This window comes from Danio aesculapii, chromosome 5 (assembly GCF_903798145.1).
Source record: "Danio aesculapii chromosome 5, fDanAes4.1, whole genome shotgun sequence".
NCBI classification, from domain to species: domain Eukaryota; kingdom Metazoa; phylum Chordata; class Actinopteri; order Cypriniformes; family Danionidae; genus Danio; species Danio aesculapii.
The window spans coordinates 47,360,114-47,368,751 of NC_079439.1; the positions used below are offsets into that span (position 1 = coordinate 47,360,114).

The following is an 8,638-nucleotide window of genomic DNA, read 5'->3' on the forward strand; positions in this document are numbered from 1 at the left end:
CAGATAGACAGATAGATCAAGAAAAACTTAAGTGAATATTGTTATATTTAGCAATGTTTAAACTTTACAGTATTTTTTTCAGTAAGATTGTTTAAGATTTATTCTTCATTAGATACTGAGCCTTTAATTGTCATTCATAAGTAATTTATAAAGTATAAATGGTCCTTACTAGATTAGGTCACAAAACTGCATGAAGTTGTGTTAATAAAGCATCTGTTAACATACAATATGCCTGAATAATAACATGTACAAATTTGAATAGTTTATTAATCATTTACTAACTCATTCTGAGTGATCTTAAAAACCACCAAGTACCATTTTATACAAATGGTTTGTAAATAATGCAATACTTAATTTAGTAATGAAAAATAAATCAGTAACAAAGCATGAAAATACAATTAAGTCAAGTCAAGAACACAGCCTTTGTAGCTGTATTTATAAACTGCTTACCAAAGTCTATTAATGTAGAGTTAGTGCTAAACAAATGATTTATAGTGTGTAGTTACTATAAAAGTGTTACCCAGATTTCTCTTTAAAGAGACAAGATTCAGTTTTTAATATAAAAATCCAAATCTGACCAATCTCTGGTTTTTAGAACTAATGGTTCAGCTTTCACCACAGCATGTACTTCCTGTTTGCTCCAGGGTCTTCTCCTTATGGGACCTATGGGTGGTAAAAATATAAAAGTGGTTTTAGTTACATAAATGTTCAGTCATTTTTACAACATGTGCTGTAATGTTTATTGAATATTGTGCTAGAAAATGCTAGAAAAATATGTTTGCCTTTTGTTAAAAATACTTAGGATGGAGCTTAAAAAAATACTTCAGTAAGCGTTAGTCTTATGTTCAGTAAGACTAACGCTCATCTGATTATCAGTAGAGTATTAGCAGACTGTTAGTTTAAGTTTAGCTCAAAACACTACACTGTAAAACATCTGTTTATTACCAGTTTCTGTATTTTGTGATTTACAAGTGTTTTTTGTTTATTTGAGGTGGTGAATTGCATTATGGGATGTTAATCTCTGCTCTCTGGACTTCTAATGTTGAAAATTCAACTCTACAGTTTAACAAAGTGACTTTTATTGACATTTTAGTAGTTTGGAATAATATAATGTATAAGAAATATTATCTAGAGAAATAAGTCTTTAGACTTACAGAAACGTACTGGCAGTTTATTACAAGGTTTCTGTAGCATAATATACAACACCAACCCAAACAAAAAGTCACTTTTTTTACTTTTCAAGATTAAAAATTGTTGGAGGAAAGATCAAGATCCCATAATGCAATTCAAAAGCAGAAATAAACTGATTTCATAAAAACATGAATCACAACATATGGAAAACTGCTAATTTACTAATTACTACTTATTTATTTATCTATAATTTTTAGAGTGTAGAGTATTAGCTGACAGTTAGGTTAAGGTTAGCTCAATAAAACTGACTCTCATTGGTCTCAGTAAATAGTATAGCAGACTGTTAGGTTAGGGTCAAAATTAGTACAATATGACTAACTCTCATATGAATTTAGTAGAGCATTAGCAGTGTTGATTCTAACAGACAGTCTAATGGCTGTTAGTTGACAAGTAGTTGCAGTTACTTGTAGGTAGCAGTAGTAGTTGTAGTAGTAGTAGTAGTAGTAGTAAAGTGAACTATTAAAATAAAGTGTAACCAGATATGCAATTAGTATATTTTTCCAAAGTATTTAGCAATATTGTTTAACTAACATGAAATGGGACATCAAGTGCAACTGTACTGAAATCATTATACAAGTAATGTGCTCCTGCCCTGTTTTACCCTGCATGTTATGTAAATGAGCTTGTGCATTTGGACTTTTACAATAACACAAGTCAGTCACAAATTAGCTTAAATGATCACACCTCTCTTTTTTTTGTGAATGCTGGGTCTGCTTCACTATCTTCACAGACACTGTACCATGGTGATGATACTTGAGGGGACTCTGAAAGTAAAAATCAAGTCTGAGAGTTGACTTCTCTGCATAAAGCTTACCAAAATGCTATTAATTTGATTTTGTGTTGTTCTTTTTAAATGGGTAAAAGCGTGTGATGATAGTTTAAAAATAGTTTTCAAACACAGCTCATACATATCATGATAAAAATAAACATTCTGAAACAAGAAATATTCAGATCAGAAAAATAAATAATATTTTTACCTTTTAGACTGGACTTCACCTTCTCCAAAAACACGATCCACTGTAACTTTCTCTGAATGTAAAAACCCACACAAAAATACATAATTTAAAACAATGTGATATATGTTTGCAAATAAAAATGTCTCAAATCTGCCAAGCGTCTGTTTTCAAGTCCCAGAAAAACTGAGAGTTGTGGGAACAGAGCAGTTCTCTTCTTCTCTTATATATATATATATATATATATATATATATATATATATATATATATATATATATATATATATATATATATATATATATATATATATATATATATATATATATATATATATACATACACACACAATTCGTATATATAATTATTTTATACCCATTTTACTATTTTTCCCAGTTACTACTGTAAAAAAAAAAACAGCATTCGGTACATACTTTCAGTATCACCTTTTCTAGAAATGACCCGATCTAATCCTGTTTATGTGAAATAAGCTGCTGCTCCAGAAAAGGTTTGAGCTCAAGACCTGTTGCTCGGATGAGTTTTGAAGAATGAATCTATCACGAATCGTGTCAAAGTGTTAATAACCAAATCCAGCTAACTGAGTAATACATGTACGAAGAATGAACCGCTGGTCCCCACTATGTCAGACCTTACAGTGTGTGTATTCAGGACTAAGTGTTTAACACAGCATCTCTAACATGCCTCTGGTCCCCACAATGTTACACTAGTGCATACATTCACAAATTAGCGGACACAGACTCGTTCATTTCTACACTTTGATTAAGTTATTTAGTTACAATTAAATACAATACTTCAACTAATAATAATATTAATAATACTAATAATAATAATAATTATTATTTTTTATTTTTATAATAACCATCCCTTATCAGAGAGTTGTTGGACTCCTACTGGAGCAAAGCAGTTCTCTTGTGTCATATAGTCATTCTTCAATAAAAGCTGAATATAAAAAACAATTAATTAGACCGCAGTACTCAAGGGTCCCGGTTCTCACTATGTCAGACCTTATTGTGTGTGTATCCAGGACTAAGTGTGTTTTACAGCTTCTCTAACATGCCTCTGGTCCCCACAATGTTACACTAGTGCATACGTTCATAAATTAGGGGACACACAGGGTTTCATTTCTATATTTTGATTAAGTTATTTAATTACAATTAAAAGCACTACTACAACAACAACAAAAACTACTACTACTACTACTACTACTACTACTACTACTACTACTACTACTACTACTACTACTACTACTAATAACAACAACAACAACAATAACCATACCTCATCAGAGAGTTGTTGGACTCCTACTGGAGCAGAGTACTTCTCTCTTGTGTCATATGGTCATTCTTCAATAAAAGCTGAATATAAAAAACAATTAGTTAGACAGCAGTACTCGGGGGTCCCGGTCCCCACTATGTCAGACCTCACTGTGTGTGTATTCAGGACTAAGTGTGTTTCACAGCTTCTCTAACATGCCTCTGGTCCCCACAATGTTACACTAATGCATACATTCACCAATTAGGGGACACACACTCTGTTTCATTTTTATATTTTGATTAAGTTAAATAATTACAATTAAAAGCACTACTACTACTACTACTAATAATAATAATAATACTAATAATAACAACAAAAACAACAACAACAATAATAACAATACCTCATCAGAGAGTTGTGGGACTCCTACTGGAGCAGAGCAGTTCTCTCTTTCTGTCATTTGGTCATTCTTCAATAAAAGCTGAATATAAAAAACAATTAATTAGACAGCAGTACTCAAGGGTCCCGGTCCCCACTATGTCAGACCTTGCAGTGTGTGTATTCAGGACTAAGTGTGTCTCACAGCTTCTCTAACATGCCTCTGGTCCCCACAATGTTACACTAATGCATACATTCACCAATTAGGACACACACTCTGTTCCATTGCTATAGTTTGATTAAGTTAAATAATTACAATTAAAAGCACTACTACAACAACAACGACTACTACTACTACTACTACTACTACTACTACTAATAATAATAATAATAATAATAATAATAACAACAACAACAATAACAACAATAACCATACCTCATCAGAGAGTTGTGGGACTCCTACTGGAGCAGAGCAGTTCTGTCATTTGGTCATTCTTCAATAAAAGCTGAAAATAAAAAACAATTAATTAGACAGCAGTACTCAAGGGTCCCGGTCCCCACTATGTCAGACCTTACAGTGTGTGTATTCAGGACTAAGTGTGTTTCACAGCTTCTCTAACATGCCTCTGGTTCCCACAATGTTACACTAGTGCATAAGTTCACCAATTAGGACACACTCTCTGTTTCATTGCTATATTTTGATTAAGTTAAATAATTACAATTAAATGCACTACTACAACAACAACAACAACTACTTCAACTAATAATAATACTAATAACCATACCTCATCAGAGAGTTGTGGGAGCAGTTCTCTTCTGCAGTCATATGGTTATCCTTCAATGAAAGCTATTAAAAAAACAGCTTTGTTATACAGGTCATGTCATGACTATAAAGGTTTCACGGTAGTCTTATGAACACCCCTTAAAAGTAAAGCATTATCCAATTATTTGAACTTTTTTTTTTACTCATTAAGGCAAGAAGAAGTTATTAAGAGATTGATTTCATTATCTCTTATGGATAATGCAAACTCTATATTTTTTAACAGATTTACCCTTAATCTATATTAACAATACAAAACTTTTAGCTTTGCTGAATGTATTGAAGATTAATGTATTAGGTGGTAAAAATGTCAAACCTTTCTCCAAGGCCAATCACATGCGCCATAGTCAAAAGTTATTTCCTCTCCAGGGAAAATGTCCCTGATTGCAAAAAGGCACAAGTGATGTTTTTCTCTGAACAACAATCTTATTGACAGTGCAGTTTGGGTGCAGATAGTCATCATTCACCAGCCGGCCGAGGGTCCCGCCACGAGCGGCATCAATGCCGCAAAACTAAGAGAAAAAAGCAAATAACATATTTAATTATGCTCTCTCATAGCAATAATAAAAAGCTAAACTATGACATGAATACAAACACAATGATTATAATATATACATGTACATTTGAAGGGGGAAAACACTTAACCACCTCTTCTTGTTTTACCATTTAAAGTCAAACATAAATACAGTATTTTGATTAATATCTCATCTATGCTCTGCTTCCACAAGCTCTATCATCTGTACTCAACCACAAAACCTCCTTTAATAAATGTGCACAATGCAAACACTGATCTAAAAGATATTAATGAAACATATAGCGCTCAAAAATGACAAAAACCTCACATTAGCATCCTCTCTCAGTGTGTGAATTATAATACAGAACCTTTTGAAGTGGATCAGAACCTTTCCTCAAAGTTGTTCTAATACTATTGAACACCTGTTCTTTTTTCTTAGGACAATTTTAATGAACTTTCCACTTTAATCGTTTACAGGTCACACTTTACAGTCAGGTTTCATTAGTTTATGTACTTACTAACATGACCTAATAATGAACAATGCATGTTCAGCATTTATTAATCATAGTTCAACATTTACTAATGCATTGTTAAAATCTAAATTCATGCTTGTTACCAGTAGTTAATGCTGTGCGTGTTCAACTAATAATGAACAACTTTATTTCCATTAACTAAACTTAACAGACATGAACAAATACTGTAATAAAAGTATTATTCGTTGTTCATGTTAGTAAATGCATTAACTAGCATTAACTAATTCAATCTTTCATTGTAAAGGGCTACCAGGTGACAGTAAATAAATAAGTAAATGAAACACGCACACACAATGTACATTTATGTACTTTTATGTATGTTTTACACTTGATTGGAGTTCATTATAATTATTAATCTTAAATAAAACTTTTCTAAACATCATAGAATAAATTAAGTATATTTCTAGGACCAGATGGCTCCACATTTTAATTATAACCTCTATATTACTACAGTAACGTATAAATAGTATATAATAGTGTTATTTGAGGATTAAATGTTTAAAAAGGCTTGGATTTTTGCAAAGCAATTGTACATTTAACCACTTAAAAAGTACGATACAAAAACTATGAAAACATACCTTAGTAACCTTCTATATAATCGGTTTCCAGTGAATGGGTCTTGTCAGTGGAGCTGGTGATGTGTTTCTCCGCATCTTTTAATGATTTTATCCTCCGTCGATCCATTTAGACGCCCGGGGCGTGGTGACCGTCCGGCCGCGGCTCACGCACTTCACTCCGGCCTCTGATTCACGCAGCACCGGGCAGTTAGCACGTTAGCACATTAGCGCGAGTAACTTTTACTCGTGTAAACAAGTTAAATTACATACCGAACTGTAGTTTGTGTCTTATCAATGTTTTATTAATACGTAATTTGAAACAACATCGATTAAAACACCCAGGAAATTAGTTAAAACATGTAACTTTACCTGATAACTGTCAAAAGTATGCAACAGAAATATTCGTCATATAACCGATTTTATTACATTATGATGATGAAAAACATTCTAACTTACCCGCAAACCTCGATTAATTTGATGAACCTTAATTAATTTAATTAAAGTCGGATTTATTCAGGAGATCTGCGCATGTGCAATAGCTAGAGTGTGTATATTGCGCCAAGTGTGTGTGAGGGTGCAGTACCGCCATCCGACTACAGGGGCGCTATAGAGCAGTGCGCCGACACACACTCACACACTCAAATCAGGTGATTGGTCAAGGTGGGGATCAATGAAAAAAACAGCACTAGGCATATCAGCAACGCCCCCTGAGTCTTTTAAAGGCAAAACATAGTGGGGACCAGGCGTACGGTCCCCACTATGTTTTTGGTCCCCACTTTGTGAGTGTGCTAACATGCTGAGGTCCCCACCATGTAATAAAAACAAACACACACACACACACACACACACACACACACACACACACAGTTTCAATAAACAATCATGAAATGTTGTCGTTTAAAATATGTAATAGATGTTTAATTATGGTTTATACGTAAGTGTAGAGGGAACGGTACAGACAGTGGAGTCCCTGACATAAAGTTTTATTCGTTCAATCATAACGTTGGTTTACTGTAAAACAAAACAGAACAGTAAAGTTAATAAAAGTGTTTCTCACTGCACGTCCAAATATGCCCAAATATCATATTTGTCAAAATATTACAAAAATCAGTATTTACATTTATTTTTTCAACTGTATATATACTGTATAAATATAGAGTTGGTTTCCATCAGTCTGGTCATGTGGATTTAGCCACATGATTCTCCTCTACATCACAGTGGTCTTTTCATTACTGGAGAATCATGGAAAGAACCCTCTGTCAATGCGAATCCAGGTCTGACATTGGTCTGATTGGACTTTCTTGCATACAGTAATGTCAAGTATGAAAACATTGTCTGTAAAAGTGGTACATGGAACAAAGAAACCATATGTACAGTATGGAAAAAGGATGAAATCTATAGATAATGTACTCCAGTTGTAGTCATGTTCTGTGGTAACTGATGTCATTTTACCTACTGTATCCTGAAACTTTCATCATCTAAATATGTAATATTGTACACCAGTTTCCATGCATCATGAGTAATACACAGATATTTATTATATTTGATTTATTGCATGGTTTCCGCTAAATTCATTTTTCCATGGCGGGGCGCCACGCCAAAATTCACCCCGCTACATTACAGCTTCTCATTCAAAACATTTTTTATTTTTTAAATAGCGGGTGATAATCACACCAAAACCTATTAAAGGATAAGTGAATTATAACAGCGCGAACTTTTCTGTAATCGTAGTAGTGCTGTGTGTCATTTGTTTAACCCTTTAAGGTGACGTGCTGACTGGCTGTTAGCCATTTCACTTTACTTCAGGACACATTAATGCCGCTCTGTAGGTCTATTGGACACATTCATAAATATTCCTAGCAAATCTAATAAATGCTGGAGACATACTCGTTACATAAACGCACTAAATCGTACTTTAGCAGCGTTTATTTGAGAGCGCACAATGAAAATCTGCGCACTCTTGAAGCGGCATATATATGAGGGGGCATGTAAGAAGCTTTTTGCACGAGCAGAGGAAATCGTCTCGCAAGCAAAAAGATCTGCATGCTCATAGGCTATTACATAAATGCGATCTCCACTTTTAATACTGCACTTACGACATTTTTCATTGAAATAACGCCACAGGTAGTTGGTAGATCTGTGTAAAAAAAGGCCTGCGGCCACAGCTGGTAAAAATACTGGAGGAAACACTGTATTGTATCAAAGCATTTAAAAAAAAAGAGTTTAGAGTTTTGCAAAAATGTGCAATTTGGCAATGGTTGTGAATTTTGTGTATAGAGTTTTGAAAATTGACACCAGGGCTCTGAAATTTCTGGCAAAACAACTGTAAAAACTGTATTATCAACATGTTCCTGTAGGAATGATTATTTAATTTTTTTGAATTCATGGAATGTAAACAGTACTTTATGCATAATTGTTT

The 8,638-nt window shown here is 33.5% G+C and overlaps 1 long non-coding RNA gene across 1 annotated transcript; it reads right to left on the reverse strand.

The window, feature by feature from the left end:
- Nucleotides 1-330: 330 nt before the first annotated feature.
- LOC130228588 (uncharacterized) lies at nucleotides 331-7,067 on the reverse strand. Its single transcript, XR_008837782.1, has 9 exons — nucleotides 6,241-7,067; nucleotides 4,932-5,127; nucleotides 4,581-4,642; nucleotides 4,232-4,301; nucleotides 3,821-3,898; nucleotides 3,442-3,518; nucleotides 2,169-2,220; nucleotides 1,876-1,955; nucleotides 331-663 (listed from the first exon to the last, which is right to left on the reverse strand). It is a non-coding gene; the product is annotated as an uncharacterized LOC130228588 (long non-coding RNA).
- Nucleotides 7,068-8,638: the final 1,571 nt, after the last annotated feature.